This window comes from Rattus rattus, chromosome 12 (genome assembly GCF_011064425.1).
Source record: "Rattus rattus isolate New Zealand chromosome 12, Rrattus_CSIRO_v1, whole genome shotgun sequence".
NCBI classification, from domain to species: domain Eukaryota; kingdom Metazoa; phylum Chordata; class Mammalia; order Rodentia; family Muridae; genus Rattus; species Rattus rattus.
The window spans coordinates 13,487,124-13,504,437 of NC_046165.1; the positions used below are offsets into that span (position 1 = coordinate 13,487,124).

Below are 17,314 nucleotides of genomic sequence, written 5' to 3' on the forward strand. Positions count from 1 at the left end.
TCTCCGTTTGTATTCCAAACATTTCTCCTTTCAAACTTGTTTGCGTTTTAGGAGGAAATTACTTAATTCAAATATATTTTGTGTTATTAATAAGGGATTTTAGATATATTAAAATTATTCTGTCTTAAATATTTGGAGAAAATGTATGGTGGGAAAAATAGCAAAATTTTTGAGAAGTAACCGTACATGAGTTCGTGGTTCTAATGCAGTTAGAATTTTATAAGTATTTGATAATATAATAAAATTGAAATATAGTAAAATTGCTTTTCTGATTTTGGAGTCTCCAATGACTTCCATTGTCTAGCCACTTTGGTTGGGGATGGGGTAAAATATGCTAAGATGTAGATCTAATGCGATTTTGAAGTTTAAAATGAGGTTTTAGAAGTTTGAAAATAAAATTATCAAGTAAAATAAGTGCATATATAATGGAACTCCAGAGACCTAAGAACCCATAATGGAATAAGATCATAATTGCTTTTCCTTGAATATTTTATACTCTTATGTCTATTACCAGTGTCCTATTAGAATCGCACAATTTTATTTTTGTGTTATTGGGTTATTTCTACTCAGTATTATGAATAAACTCAATTTTTATCAGTTTGGGCAAAAACTAGAACTAGGCCATTTTCAATGATGTACACATTTGATTTCCTTATTTTTTCTGCTAGTGCCTTTCAGTGTTTCTTTTAAATAGTACGGGTTCTTCAGAATGCCCATGTAGTGACATTGTGATCGTGTCACTTAGCCTTTTAGACAACATACTTCACATTCTCATAATTCTAGAAATAAAAAGGTAAAATATATTGATAATAGTTAATAAGAAGATTATTCAGGATCATGTTATCCTTGTTTACATATGCCTCTAATCTGGTTCTAGCTCTGATGAAGTACTTAAGTTCCACTTAGGTTTAAATTTTAAAATTTAGTTTTTAAAAGGATACCTTCACATATATCTATGGATATAGGTATATAAGTTGAGAAAGTAATGCAGAGGCATGATATACACACAATTTTAATCAAAATATTTATTGACTATTTTATTATTTATGTTTATAAATTGTTAGATTTTTTGGATATGTTTATTTCTTAAAATAACACATAAAAATAACCTTAAATGATATGTTTTTCATAAAAGAAACTAATCTCATAGTACTTTAAAATTGTGTAGATACAGTAAACATTAAAAACAATTATAACAAACTATATATAATTCATTAGCAAACTATTCCTTGATATAAATTCATACAGAATGTTAATGAAAAGCATTATGTGCATTTCTGTGTATAAGCATCCAAAATGTATGAAGAAAATTCACGTGAATCTAAGGACAGTGATATAGCTGGAGTAACCTGATGCCATTCCATATATTGCTGGGTATTTATTTCAATTAAAATGTTAATTCAACTCATTGATAAGTGGCTATTAGCCCAAATGCTTGAATTACCCTAGATGCACAGAACACATGAAACTCAAGACAGATGATCAAAATGTGAATGCTTCACTTCTTCTTTAAAAGGGGAAAAAAATACCCTTGGCAGGGAATAGAGAGGCAAAAATAAAAACAGAGACAGAAGGAACACCCATTCAGAGCCTGCCCCACATGTGGCCCATACATATACAGCCACCCAATTAGACAAGATGGATGAAGCAAAGAAGTACAGGCCGACAGGAGCTGGATGTAGATCTCTCCTGAGAGACACAGCCAGAATACAGCAAATACAGAGGCAAATGCCAGCAGCAAACCACTGAACTGAGAACAGGACCTCCGTTGAAGGAATCAGAGAAAGAACTGGAAGAGCTTGAAGGGGCTCGAGACCTCATATGAACAATAATGCCAAGAAACCAGAGCTTCCAGGGACTAAGCCACTACCTAAAGACTATACATGGACTGAGCCTGGGCTCCATCCTCATATGTAGCAATGAATAGCCCAGTAAGATCACCAGTGGAAGGGGAAGCCCTTGGTCCTGCTAAGACTGAACCCACAGTGAACGTGATTGTTGGGGGGAGGGTGGTAATGGGGGGAGGATGAGGAAGGGAATACCCAAAAAGAAGGGGAGGGGGAGGGGTTAGGGGGATGTTGGCCCGGAAACCGGGAAAGGGAATAACATTCGAAATGTAAATATGAAATACTCAAGTTAGTAAAAAAAAAAAATGTTAATTCAAATTGTATATGTTTGCAATTCAAAACTATTAATTATAATATTACTATTTGGATAAAGCTTTTGCATGTGTACATTATAAGCTTTCATATAGAATATTACATTTTAAGGGCTACTGAGCAGTGTCATTGGTTAAGTTCTTATCACCAAACCCAAGGATCATAGTCTAATATTAAGATGATGTAGATCGCTCCTGAGAGACACAGCCAGAATACAGCAAACACAGAGGCAAATGCCAGAAGCAAACCACTGAACTGAGAATAGGACCCCCGTTGAAGGAACCAGAGAAAGAACTGGAAGAGCTTGAAGGGGCTCGAGATCCCATATGTACAACAATGCCAAGCAACCAGAGCTTCCAGGGACTAAGCCACTACCTAAAGACTATACATGGACTGACCCTGGACTCTGACCTCATAGGTAGCAATGAATATCCTAGTAAGAGCACCAGTGGAAGGGGAAGCCCTGGGTCCTGCTAAGACTGAACCCCCAGTGAACTAGACAGTTGGGGGGAGGGCGGCAATGAGGGGAGGACGGGGAGGGGAACACCCATAAGGAAGGGGAGGGGAGAGGGGGATGTTTGCCTAGAAACCGGGAAAGGGAATAACACTCGAAATGTATATAAGAAATACTCAAATTAATAAAAAAAGAAGAAAAAAGAGTCTAAATGCTGGAAGGAAAGAAAATCGAAACTTGGAAGTTGTCTTCTGAGTTCTATTTTGATATCATGCCATATACACTGTATATCATGTTTTTTACTCAACTATAAAAAATTAATTAATATACATTAAAATATTACCAATGAATTTAAAGACATGCAACTTTACTGGATAAATTAGTTTTCAAATTGATTTGGACAAATGTTTACTTTGTTTATAACAAAGCCTCAGTTACTATGCAATTTATAATTTTCTGAGGTATGCTCATACTAATTTTTATTAATTCCTGTTAAAAAGTTTTCCTTTAACTTTAACATCCATTATCCTAGGTTACGTATATCTTTCCCTTGAGTGTATTCCTTCCTTAAGAGAATTCTATTGTCACAGGATTTTGTTCTTTCAGTATGAAAACATGGAGGTGAAAAATTGTGTCCAGAGTTTATGGGTTGTTTGACCAGCACACAGAACCAAACTGGAATATGGTAGTGCTATCAAATGCACACACAGTCACTATAAGTACTATTTAAAACTAACAGTGTCAGATATTATTATTAGTTCTTTGATTTTCAAATATATTCAATTATATTGATATCAGATTAGCCAAATTTAGCAAGAAGGAAAGAGGAACACAAAATCTTTTCCAGAGACTTTGAGACGTCGTTCAGTCATTAAGATCTGTAAAAGACGTGAGGTTAGATCCTATTTACCCTGGTAAACATCTGCATGATAACCTGTAATTTAAGGTCAAATGTGTCTGACATTCTCTTCTGGCTTATGCAGACATGAAAATGTAACTATAAAAATCACACACACACACACACACACACACACATACACACACACACACACAAATAAACACTTTTAAAAAGTGCTAAAATTCACATATTGACAATTCTAGGTACACTCTCTGTTATGTTATTTAATGTTGAATGCTTTATAGTATCATATTTTCTTCACAGTTTTGTGTACATTCTCAAATTTGATTTTATTTTAAAACAAATTGATATCATTTAAATACATATATGGAAGAAAATCTCCAAAGTATTGATACTGTTTTGATCACTGTGGTTTATGACAAAGGAAATTACTCCAATCCATTTCCCATTCTAATGTACATATAATACATATTGTAAAATGAAATAACTCAGTATTATCTCTTATTCTTTTTTTTAAAGGCTTAGAAGCTTTTACTGTCATTCTTTTACTATCTCAATATAAACTAATTTCAGGGCAAATAACTGGAAAACGACTGTAGCATTTGAGATGGTAAGTTCACAAATGGAATGCAGTCTAATTGTAGTAATAACTGTAGAAGATAAACAGTATGAGAGTTACATTATTTAAAATTAGCGCACTCATAATTTTACAAGATTAATATTTTTGAGACATGGATTTTTGACTCTAAAAATGATATGTCTACCATTTTCATTAAAAAGGAGATAGTAACAGAGAGCTTGTTTCTAGCTCCTACCATGGAACATTATTTGACCAGATCCAAACTGTATCAAAACTGTATCAATGATTAGCTCCTCAGAAGAGATGAAAAAGGCTTCTTTTTCTATGTGAACTGGATTGAATTTTTGGTTTGGCAAAAAAAAAAATACATTTTTTAATAGAATCAAGGTCTCCTGTAAGACAGGGTGACCTTGAGCTCATCGTACTGAGGATGAGTTTGAACTTGGATATGATCTCGACTTTCTTGAATTCTGGTATTACTTGCTGAATCGCAGCATTGGTTTTTATTAGGTGCTAGAAAAATACTCTTTCAATTGGGCTACATCACTACTTTGTTACATTGTTCTGCGATAGTCATATTGACATTTAGATAAAGGAGGCAGAAACTGATGTTTAAACGACTAACTTTGAGAGCTAATAATCTCCCTAGACACTAGTTTACAGTTGTCAAAAATATTAGGACGAAAACCAAGATTTCTACTTCCAACAATTAGCTTTCCATTAGGAGAAAAAAAAGAAAGGGAGAAACTAACATAATTGGTATACAACCAATTTAAATTTTTGAAAGAACTTATTATATATATATGTATATATATATGTAATTTATGTGTTAATATTTTTTGTATAGCAATGTTCCCAAGGACATATGAATAAAAATACTTTTAATACGGAAACAGAACCAGTCATACACCCATGTACATATGCCTCTGGAGTTCAAGCTGGTAAAGTAATAAATTTTGTGGAGTTACATGGGGCATATAGGTGAAGTTTACACATAGGGAAAGGAAGAACTCATGAGTATTTGTATGACAAAAAGCCTACCCTAGCACGAATGATGACTCATGAAGTCTGGAATTCTGGAACTAACTAATGAAATCCAGGAGCTTATCAGGTTTTTCTTCCAGGAAATAAAACTTGTCTTAGGCTCTTTCAGACAGCTAAACTAACATTTGTCTCCTTAATTGTTCTTACAAGACAATTCAGAAGGAGGGACTTTTTTGTATCAACCTTCCTTTGAGAGATTCCTATCTATAAACCAGCTAAGAAATTAGTACATAACAGAGAGTGTGAAAGTACAAGATAACCATGGTACAATCCACAGACTCAAGGAATCTAAGTCACAATGAGGGCCGGAGGGGAGAGATTTAAATCTCATTGATAAGGAAAATAGAATGGACATCAGGAGTAGATAAAGGGAGGGCACTGAGTCAGAGAGGCAGTGGGGAGGAGAACAGGCGATCAAAGAGAGATGATAGAAAGAGTAGTGGCAGAGAAAACAGGAATCTTTTGGGGCACTTCTCTAAGACAACAAAAACTCCCAATTTCTATGTAGTTGACTCTTGCTAAGTCTCCTAGCAACTGGAGCTAGGGATCTTGAAAAGACCATCTCCTGTAATTAGGAAAGACTTCCAGTGGAGGGATTGGAAACAACCCAGCTACAAGACCTTCAATACACAATTTATCTTAACTGCAAGATATGCAGGGGTAAAGATAGAAATAGAAACTGAGGGAATGGTCGACCAGTGATTGGCCCAGCTTGAGACCCACACAAAAAGAAGAGAACCTACCCCTTACATCATTAATGTATTCTGCTGTACTTGCAGATAAAAACCTAGAATAACTCTCATCTGAGAGGCTATGATTAGATGTAAAGTAAATAAGTAAATAAATTAATGGAAAGCCACTCCTATCACTATGACTTACCTACCAAAAAGGCTATACACTACAATAACAAAGCAAATAAGCTATTAGGTTCCTTCCTATTTATTTATTTATTTATTTATTTATTTATATTTTATTTTACTTTATTCTTTGAGACCGGATTTCTGTATGTATCCCTGACTATTTGAGAACTTGATCTGCAGACCAGGTTGGCCTTAAAGTCATAGGATCTGTTTGCCTTTCCTTTCCCAGTGCTGGGATTAAAGTTGTGTTCCGTCCTCATCCACTATCTGGCAACCAATTATTTGTTAAATCAGTGAAGTAGGAAATGCACCTTGAAATAACTGAACCAATGACATGAAAGACCATTACAATGAAAGCATTAGAACACTGCATTGCTTTAAGAAATTAGACTGAGCTCAGGAAGTCTACTGGAAGAGTTAGGGGAAGAACTGAGTAACTAGGAGGAAATAGGAACTCCACAAGAAGACCAACAGTGTCATCTATCCTGGACCCTTTGGGTTCCCAGAGATTGAACCACCAACAAAATAGCATATAGGGGTGTACCTAGGCCCCTCTCCACCTCCATGGTCACACACATTTGTAGCAGATGTACAGCATGTTCTTTATCCAGCTCACCCAACAAAAGAGCGGGCTCTTACTCTGACTCTGTTACCTGACAGTTGATCCTGTTCCCCTAATTGGGCTGCCTTGATTGGTCTCAAAAGGAGAAGGCATACCTAGTCCTGTAGTGATTTGAGGGGCTAGGGTGAGTTGATAACTATCGGGGAATCTTCTCACTCTCAAATGTGAAGGGGAGAGGTGAGATGAGGGGATATGTGAGGGGAGACTGGAAAAAGATTGGGGGCTGTGATTGGGATGTAAAGTAAATAAGTATATAAATGAATGAAAAAATAAAGGAAATTGAAGAAGACTTTAGAAGATAGAAAGACTTCCTGTGACCATGTATCAGAATGATTAATATCGTGAGAATGCCTTACCACAAAAGCAATCTGCATAGCTAATGTAATACTCATCAAAATTCTAATTTTATTCATCACAGTAATTAAAATCTTAAAATTCATATGAAATCAGATAGGACTTTACATGTTCAAAGAAATCCTGAATAAAAAAATAATAAATATAATATTATACCTAATTTCAAGTTATGCTACAGAACCATAGTTTCAAAAACTGCATAGTACTAAAAATGCCATGAAGATAATAGAAAAAATAAAAATACAGACAAAAGCAAGTGAAGCTACAGCCACCAGTTTTTAAATATTAACAATATTTATTTATTCATTATAAATTGGAAATATTTATAAATAACAGTGGCTATAAAATGTATAAAATTATTTCTATAAATAATTGAGCATATAAAAGTAAACATAATTATAACAATTTTCTATAAATCACTTTCTCTTCCTTACCCAGTGTGTCCAGGCACCCACAAATGAGTGCATACTATAGATGTGGATTACGTAGTTCAATCTCCATGGTAGGCCATACTTCCCTATGTTCCTTCAAAGGTTTAGCTTTTGGTCCACTCTTTGATAATAGTCTCTCTCTTCAATGCACCTCTGACCCTTATTCCTGGTGAGTTCCACATTTTGGTAGAGGATGCATATAATTGTATAGTGTCACAGCTCCCTCTCGCTAACCCACTCTTCAACAGTGATATTGTCTTCCATTCTACTAAAGCCCCTTACTTTATGACTGGATCCTGAAATAACTCAATACTGTCATGTACCCCCAAACCTACATCCAATTGTGTCCCTTAATTTTATGTTAATATTGTTTCCAAAATACCTCAGATACAAAAGGAATCTTGACTAAGAATATATTTCTTCTTGTTCTCACATTATAGTGAATGCGAGATTGTTCTATAGTTCATTGTATCCCTTAATTTTTCATGAGCGTACATATTTTTGTTTGATTACTCAGATTTTTACCTTCTATTCCTTAGTCTACCTTGACATTGGAGTAGGTTGGTTCTTGCCTCCTTGAAAAATTGCATTGAATACAAACTTTTAGAAGCTTTAATCACTACACTTAAAGAAATGACTCTCGTTAAACAGTGAATATTCTAGGTGAGATATATACACTCTTAACAAAGGGAACCAGCATGTACCAAAACTCTTCCTCTGTATTAGAGCATACTCCTCTGTTAATCGAATATTCCATGCCATCTGCTGCAGTACCAGATACTGTATAGCATACTTTATTTTTATAAACAAAATCAGATTGCCTACTGTAAAAGGAGATACTATATCTTTGTCAGTTACAAGAATATCTATTTTGTAGACATACATTATATGTATTTCATGTATGTGAGAATTACATATAAAAATTCTGAATTGTGTGTTAAAAGATATACTTTTAGGATATCAGTGAAGGAAAATATATTCAGAATTCACTTTGAGCAGATTGTTTTTGTGGGATAAAGGATTCAGGTATATGAAAAAAGAAATAGAGAAGCAACCTTTACTAACAGGTACCAGGAAGAAGATAGTGTGCAGAGATAGGAACGGGCAAAGTCAGAAAAACGAACCAGCGCCACGCCTAAAAAAAAAGAAAAGAAAACCAAACACAATCAAAGCCAAACAACCAAATAAACAAAAGCCCCAAAACCCTCAGGTACAATGAGGACTTTAGCTGTCATCACAGGAAAAGATGGGAGGTTTCTTGATGAAAAACTATTAATTTCAGGTGGAATTAATGTCTCCTTGAGATAATGTTAGATAACAAAATACTCTTAGACTCATGCTTTCTTTGGATTTTTCTTCCTGTGATATATTTTACTCCTGAGAAAATATATACCTTGGCAATTTGATACAGAGAGTGGGTTTTTGGCAGGATCCAATTAGAGATAGCAAAACAGGATCTTCAGCAGATGGTATTAGAAAAGCTGGGTATCTGCAGTGTAGAAGAAATAAACTAGATTCTCACAGCAAATGCAGTCCTAAATAGATCAAAGGCCTAAAGGTAAGACCCAGAATTCTGAAGCTATTAGATGAAAACAAAGATAAAGGCAAAGGTAAATCATCTCTGAGGAAGACTTCACCCAGGACGCTGTGTCAACAATTGACAGAGGAGTTTAGAAAACAAAACATCGTGTGCAAGAAGAGAGAAAGAGGAACAAAGAGAAAACGTACAGAATTAAGTGATGTCATTAATAGCACAGACTTATATATTGATCATAATAAATTCAAAATCTTAAACTACAAATAAAATTATTAAATATGGTTGTGACAAGAACAGACATCTCTCAAATATTAAGCAGAAATGGCCAATGGCATTCCCCTTCCCTGGGTCGTCAAGTCTCTACAGTATTAGGTACATCTCCCACTGAGGAACGACAAGTGAGTCCTCTGCTATATATGTGCCAGGGGCCATGGACTAGCTGATGGATGCACTTTGGTTGGTAGCTTAGTCTCTGAGCTTCTAGGGGCCCAAGTTAATTGACACTGTTGGTCTTCCTATGAGGTGGCCATTCCCTTCAGCTCCTTCAATACTTTCCCTAACTCTTCCACAAGGATCCCAGACCTCAGACAAATGCTTGACTGTAAGTATCAGTCAGCTCCTGGTAAAGTCTCCCAGAGTACAACCATTCCAGGCTCCTGTCTGCAAGCACAACAGATAGGATCAGTAATAGTGCCATGGTTTGGTGCCTGCCATGGGATCAATCCCAAGTTGGGCCTGTCAATGGATGGTCTTTCCTTCAGTCTCTGCTCCATTTTTTTCCTGTATTTCTTTTATGCAGGAAGAATTCTGGGTCAAAAAATTTGAAGTTGGGTCTGTGACTCCATCCTTCCACAGGGGGTCCTGTCTATCTACTGGAAGTGGTCTCTAGGGTTGCCTTTTAATAATAAAATATTTACCTATCTTAAGTCTAAGTTACTTTGAAGGGGTAGTTTGTCTGCCTGTCTGAGTCCCCCTGAGGCCAGAACAGTCTCCAGACTTTATCACTTTATCCTAAAACATCTGTAGCTTAAACAAAGGGTTGATTGCTAGGGCTTCTTTCTGTCTTGGCCAGAAACACTCTCTACACGAGCTGAGTTGTGGAGCTAAGCTAGGTATCTAACAAGAGAGGAATGAGTAAACAAAGGTCATGTGAAAATGATGTGATGAACTAAACTAGGTCATTTGCAGTGAAACAGGTGAAACTGTGTGTAATCATATTAACCCAGTTTTGAAAGGATAGATATTGTGTTTTCTTTTATTTTCATCTCCTATGCTATACCTAGATATATATATATATTTTACATGTATACATGATAAGAAAATAAAAAATGAATGGATAAATATAAGACAATAGATATTTATGTAAGTAATATAATGAATACATTGTATAAACCCAAGTTTTTAAAGCTTATTACATAGAGTTCCAAGGCTAATTATTGTGTTTTAAGACTTTTTAAAAGATAAAAATGTGTCATGAAAGAGTATGTCTTCTTAACATTTTTTAAAATGAAGCCAGGAGGGAAAATTGATCATATAGTTCTTTGTTGTAGAAAGCAGGAAACATCAATCTAGGAAAATAGTGTGACTAATTGGCAATTCAGTCAACAAGAATTATTATTGGAACATGACTGAAGTCTACAATCTGAAATTGTTGAATTTATATCTGACTTGAACTTAATAACTATATTGTTCTTGTAAACACATCAAGAGAATATTTTCTATTAGTATATAGTAATATTTCCTGTTTCCTGCTGCATGATTAGCCTTCATTTAGCAGTCAGTCTAGAACTGAAAATACAGAAGCTTACTTCACAGAGAAGAAGTCCTGGCCACAATGTCAATGTTAGTGAAGCACTGAACACTGGTGGTGAGTTCAGGCAAGTTACATAAAATGTGCTTCTGCTTCCTTCAGGTTGAGCAATAAGCACTTCTTGATGCATTATGTATAGTAAGGAAGTTGGTTTATGACACAGGACCTTGGTATACAGTACAGCTGGTTGTCATAGTATTGTGCTTTTCCTACAACTTGGCATTGCCAAATTGAGTTTAAAGGCAACTTCATCTAGGTACAATATTACTGCAGTGGATACGCCTTGTCGAGCAAGTCTCTATTTCATTAAACTTGCAACAAGATATGACTGTTGGTGGCTTTTCTGCCTCTGCGTCACTGGGTAGAACTGTGAGCGTTAGTCAGTAGGGATGGAGTTTCTAAGTCAGCAGCAGCTTCTTCCTTGCTGTTTTCTAGGGTTCAAGTATGTGTGGTTTTACCATCAAATCCTTGAGGACAAGAGAGTAATTGAAGCATTATTTTGGTAGTGTCCATGTTACCCTATTGAGCAACTTAAAAAACAAAACAAAACAAAAACAAGTAACCCATGTTCTGCACTGGGATTAGTTATCTGATACCCTGCGGTTCCTGGAGGAAGGTATTGTGCTCCACAAGAACAAGACAGAATTTCAGAAAAAATAGCAAAGCCCTTTTATACATGTTTTTGTCTATATTTTGGGAATATTTTACAGTAGATTTTCATATGCCATTTTCAAATGTGTTCAGTTATAGTCACTTCTCCCATGATTCTCTCTTATACCCCCTTACCTCCTCCACCCTTTTACATCCTCCCTTACCCATTATTAACCTTACCTACCTGCGCTATAGCAAATGTCCATTGAAAATCCAATGCCTCACTACCCACTATTCCTCTTTCTATACCTCTGAGTTCTAAATATTTGAAATAGTTAGATGCTTCAGAATTACTATGTTATATTTAGTCCACTTTCTATTTTAAATATCAAGAGGGGAAAACTATCTGGTGTGTTGACAACACATTTTAATTCCAACACTCAGGAAGCAGAGGCTAGCCGAACTCTTGGTTTGAGCCCGTATCTGCATATTGAATTCCAGGACAGCCATGATTACTTAATGATATTCTGTCTCTAAAATCAGATTAGGGGAGGCCAATTTCAGGTTTTATATTTTCTTTACAATGTAGAAGCATCCTTTGAATTTTGTATTTTAGAAGATATTTTGTTCTTCCTGCCTATAAATTGTGAAAAATTAGTGCTTAATACTTTTTCTAAAAAAAAAATGGTTAGTATACTCTAGCCATTCCACAGCTTTGAATTTGTGCTTCTACTGTTATATATTTAAGCTATAGATGAGTGAATTATTACCTATAAAATCTATCTTCTTCCTGAGTTCCTTAAACCAGGAATCCTTTATCTATTTTATATTCCAAGAGAAGTTCTAGGCTCTGTAAATGGTTTATTGTATAAAGGATTTGCCATACACATGGAACGTTTGAACCACAAAACCTACATAAAGCTAGATATCATAGCATTGATTTTTAATCCCAGTACTCTGACAAATGAGATGGGGCATGGAGGTGAGAGAATTTCCAAAAGACAATGGAGCAGGTAATTAGGAATAGTTAGCAGTGAACAAAAAGCTACTGTGTCAAAAAACAAAGTGGAAGACAAGGACTGATTCCTGAAATTGTTTTCTGATGACTATATGTACTCTGGCAAGCACGAGTTCAGGTTTACACGAACCACATATGCATGCACACGCACATGCACCATACACACACACACACACACACACACACACACACACACACCTTTATTGGAAATATGTTATTGTAGATAAGAGGTAAAAAATGATGAGTAAATTGTTGTTAGGCATAAGTGGAAACAGTTCCCCAACTGGACTTCTTACATGAATTCAATTGGTAATTGTTTCCTCAATAAATACAACAAAATGTCATGTAGCTTTTTAAAAGATGGAAGTCAGAGTAGTATTTAATCTTTTCAAGAGTGCACTATAACTCAATTCTAAAATTAATTAAATCATAGACTCCATTTGTTACAATGCACTGTTCATTTGTAGTTTCCATAATTCTGTATTATGAATAGATTCATGTTAAGGAAGATATCTATGCTAGTTCCATACACTCCACTATCAATTTTATGAAATCTTAATAAAGTTTTAAAATTTGTTGTACTTTAGTTATACTTTGTAATATTATTTTGAATAAAAAGAAGGTTGATAACTAAAATTATAACAATAACATTTTGTGTGATAGTGCATATTTAAGGACATTTTTTCTTAATACTAAGTCTGCTTATTCCTGACTAATGAGAAACAGGCATAGCAAAGCTATTATATAACATAAGTAAATTAACGAGTTTGCTGTATTTACTATAGGTTTATCTTTAACTATATTGTACTATGTGAAGAGAAATCAATATAATTTGAAGAAAAATAGCAATATTATTGGCTTGAGACTTCTATGTAATAGGCCACTATACACCTACCTGGTTTGGGTTTGAAGCATACATTTTGATTCTTATTGTTTGGTTACCTTGGAGAAGCTGTGCTTCAGGCTGTGATTTTATCTGTGTCCAGCTAAGCTTGGACTTAGTTCCCTGATGAATGAATGTGGAATAAATGAAAGTTTCAAAGGTTCTCTGCTTACATGGAACAAACTACATGTAGCATTCCTCATAGCATCTCAACGAGAGATCAGTTTGCAATTCACAGAAGAAAGCCATGCTATAATGGCCACACAAAGATTGTTGTTACTGGTGCTCTTGTCCTCTTTACACCCATGTACTTAGACACTTTAATAATACTCAACTATTTCTAAAATCATTCTGCTAGGGAAATAATTCTATGGAAGAGGGATACAAGTATCTAGGTATAGAAGAATAATTAATTCTATTCTAGTCTGATATGTTGCTATAAAATACACTCTGTATGTATACTTGTAATACTTTTTTGCTTGATCAATATGTTTATTGTCTTTATGAAAAAAATCATCAGAGAAAATTGCTTTAGCTTTCAGAAGCCTGTTACTGAGCTATAAGGAAGCTTGCCTTCTTTTGCGAAACCCAGTCTTTCTTCTTGGACAAAGAGGATTCCTCCTCCTCCACCTCTTCCTCCACCTCTTCCTCCTCCTCTTCCTGCTCCTCTTCCTGCTCCTCTTCCTCCTCCTCTTCCTCCTCCTCTCCTCCCTTCCTCCTCCTCCTTTCCTCCCTCCTCCTCCTTTTCCTCCTCCTCTTCCTCCTTCTCCTCCTCCGCTCCTCCTCCTCCTCCTCCTCTTCCTTCCCTCTCCTTCCCCTCTTCCTCCTCCCCCTCCTCCTCTCCCTCCTCTTCCTCCTTCCTCTTCCTCTTCGTCCTCCTCCTCTTCCTCTTCCTCCTCCTCCCTCCTCCTCCTCTTCCTCCTCCTCTTCCTCCTCTTCTTCCTCCTCCTCTTCTTCCTCCTCCTCCTCCTCCTCTTCTTCCTCCTTCTCCTCTTCCTTCTTTACTTCTCTCTCGGGCTTCTCATAGACTGGATTCTCTCAGAGAGCAGCATGAGCTTTCTTAAACATCTCCATTACATCCGGAGTTATGTTGTTCTTGATTTACTGAGAGAACTATTTCCTATACACATCTTCATCTTCCTCCATTAGGTAGCACACATAGGCTGCCACATTCTGAGCCATGTTGTGCTTCTGTTGCACCTTTGCATTGAACTCCTTGCTTTTAGAGTCATAACCAGGGAATCGTTTGGTACTATGAGGGATAGACGAGCCTCCATCCACAGCTCCCTTCAGGACCCCAAAAACTTGATTGCCAGTTGTAGTTCGGGCAAGACCTGCACCCAAATAGCAAAGAAAGGGACCATACTGACCATCAATGCTTTCCACATTGTCTTCATCTAGATTCACCTCCATTTTGCCTTCATAGATCTTATCCATGCCAAACCAATTGAGAAGCCTGCGGGCCAGCAGCAGGCCAGCACAATAGGCTGTAGCATAATTTGTCAACTTTCACACCGTATTTTGGAAGTTCATGTGCATATACTGCATAGACATCATATCCCCTTCTATACAGGCATATGCAATCTGGCAGATGATGTCTCTATTAGTTACATGAACTATCATGCTATATTTGGGCGTGTTGTACTTATTTTTGTCCTGGATCACCAATAGTTTCTGTGCTTAGTAGTCAGTTTTACCCTCTTGCTGCCTTATAAATCTCTAGGTATCTTTTAAAATAGGCCTTATTCTTGACAACTTTCATGAACACCATCCTGTGGAACAGAGACCCGCAATCGCTGCTCCATGCTGAACTGCAGAGTCAGCCATGCTAAGAGGACAAAGACCTGATTTGCTTATGCATGAACAGTATGTAGCACCCAATTCTTCCTTCCTTCCTTCCTCCCTTCCTTCCTTCCTTCCTTCCTTCCTTCCTTCTTTCTTCCTTCCTTCCTTTCTTTCTTTCTTTCTTTCGGTCTTTCTTCTTATTGAACTTTTTTTTATTTACTTTACAAATGTTATTCCCTTCCCCGATTTCCTGTCCATAAGCCCCCTATTCCATTGTCCCTCTCCCTTCTTCTATGAGGGTGTTCCCCCTCCCAACCACCCACTTCTCCCTGCCCTGACATTCCCATACACTGGGGGGTCCAGCCTTGGCAGGACCAAGGTCTTATCCTCCCATTGGTGCCCAACAAGGCCATCCTCTTCTACATATGCATCTGGAGCCATGGGTCTGTCCATGTATAGTCTTTGGGTAGTGGTTTAGTCCCTGGGACCTCTGTTTGGTTGGTATTGTTCTTATGAGGTTGCAAACCCCTTCAGCTCCTTCAAACCTTTCTCTAATTCCTCCAGTGGGGACCTGGTTCTCAGCTCCATGGTTTGCTGCTGGGATTCACACAATACTAGCTAGTGTTTCAGTGTCATAGACGTAAGCTGGAAACCCATGTCCTGATTCTTACGTTGCTTGGAGTTTGCTCTTCTTGATGCAGAGAACTTTACTCAGCAAAACACTGATAATACAGTGATGAAAGAGAGAAAATGAACCAATACCATTAACTTAATGACTCTGAGTGCAACGAAGTTGAGCCACAGATAATGAGTGGTCTATGGTCTCTCATGAGCCATGAATAAATGACTTCTCTTGGTGAAGAAGCTGTGAAGGTTTACAGAGCTACTTTTGTCAAAAGTGAATTTGAAAGTACCAACAAGCTTTTGATCCCATACAATTTTATATGCTCGTGAGGATGAATTTGGAGAAAATTACTTTCTTGGCCATTGAGACAAACTTTAGCCCACCAGCCACCAGTGTAAGATAGGTAGTACATGCCTCTCGTTTTCAGATCTAAGATTTTCATAGTTTGTCTTAATGAAAATAAGGATTCTTTCTATTGTACAAGTGGCTCAAATATGTTGTGAATTTCTACATATGATTACTAAATTCCATATTTCTAACATATTTTACATTCTCAGTATACCCAAGATACAATTCCACATGAAGCACAAGAAGAAGGACGACCAAAATGTCTATTCTTCAGACTTTCTTAGAAGGGGAAATGAAAATACTCACAGGAAGAAATATGGAGACAAAATGTGGAGGAGAGACTGAAGAAAAGGCCATCTAAAGGCTGCCCCACCTGGGAAGATCCATTCCATATGCAGTCACCAAACCCAGACAATATTGCAGATGTCGAGAGGAGCATGCTGACAGTACCCTGATATAGCTGTCTCCTGAGAGGCTGTGCCAGACACTGAATAATGCAGAGGTGAATGCTCGTGGCCAACCATTTAACTGAGAAGGGAATCCCTAATGGAGGAGTTACAGAAAGGACTGAAGGAGCTGAAGGATTTGCAACCCATAAGAAGAACAATATCAACTAACTACACCCCCAGAGCTCCCAAGGAGTACACAGTGCTGGACCTATGGCTCCATCTGCATATGTAACAGAGGATGGCCTTGTCAGGCATCAATGGGGAGGAGAGTCCTGTGAAGGCTAGACTCCCCAGTGTAGGGGATGCCAGGGCAGGGAGGCAGGGGGGAGTGGGTAGGTGGGAAGGGGAACACCTTCATAGAAGCAGGGGGAGGGGAGATGGGATAGTGGGTTTCTGGAGGGGAAACCAGGAAATGGTATAACATTTAAAATGAATAAAATTGTTTCTAAAAAAATAGAAAGATATTAGATATGAAAGAGATGAGCCCCTCTTCTACAGTGTGATCAATAAACATCTCCTCCAATGTTTCATTATTTATAAAAAGAAAATTTCATGTATCTCATCTATGTATCTCCTGTATGTACAATGTATCTCATCTATTCCATGCTTTGTCCTTCACTCCCTCCCTCCCTCCTTCTTAAGAACATCTATCAAATAACCCTATTAAAAAATGAGGTTCAGAGCTAAACAAAGAATTCACAGCTGAGGAATGCCAAATGGCTGAGAAACACCTAAAGAAATGTTCAACATCTTTAGTCATAAGGGAAATGCAAATCAAAACAACCCTGAGATTTCACCTCACACCAGTGAGAATGGCTAAGATCAAAAACTCAGGTGACAGCAAATGCTGGCGAGGATGTGGAGAAAGAGGGAACACTCCTCCATTGTTGGTGGGATTGCAGACT

General features: G+C 37.0%; 1 long non-coding RNA gene and 1 pseudogene across 1 annotated transcript in view; one reads left to right on the forward strand and one right to left on the reverse strand.

Annotated features, from left to right (window-relative positions):
- LOC116913767 overlaps positions 1-17,314 on the forward strand; it is a 177,010-nt gene that overhangs the window by 104,872 nt on the left and 54,824 nt on the right. The gene's annotated exons all lie outside the window — the stretch shown is intronic.
- LOC116913766 lies at positions 13,734-14,982 on the reverse strand (annotated as a pseudogene).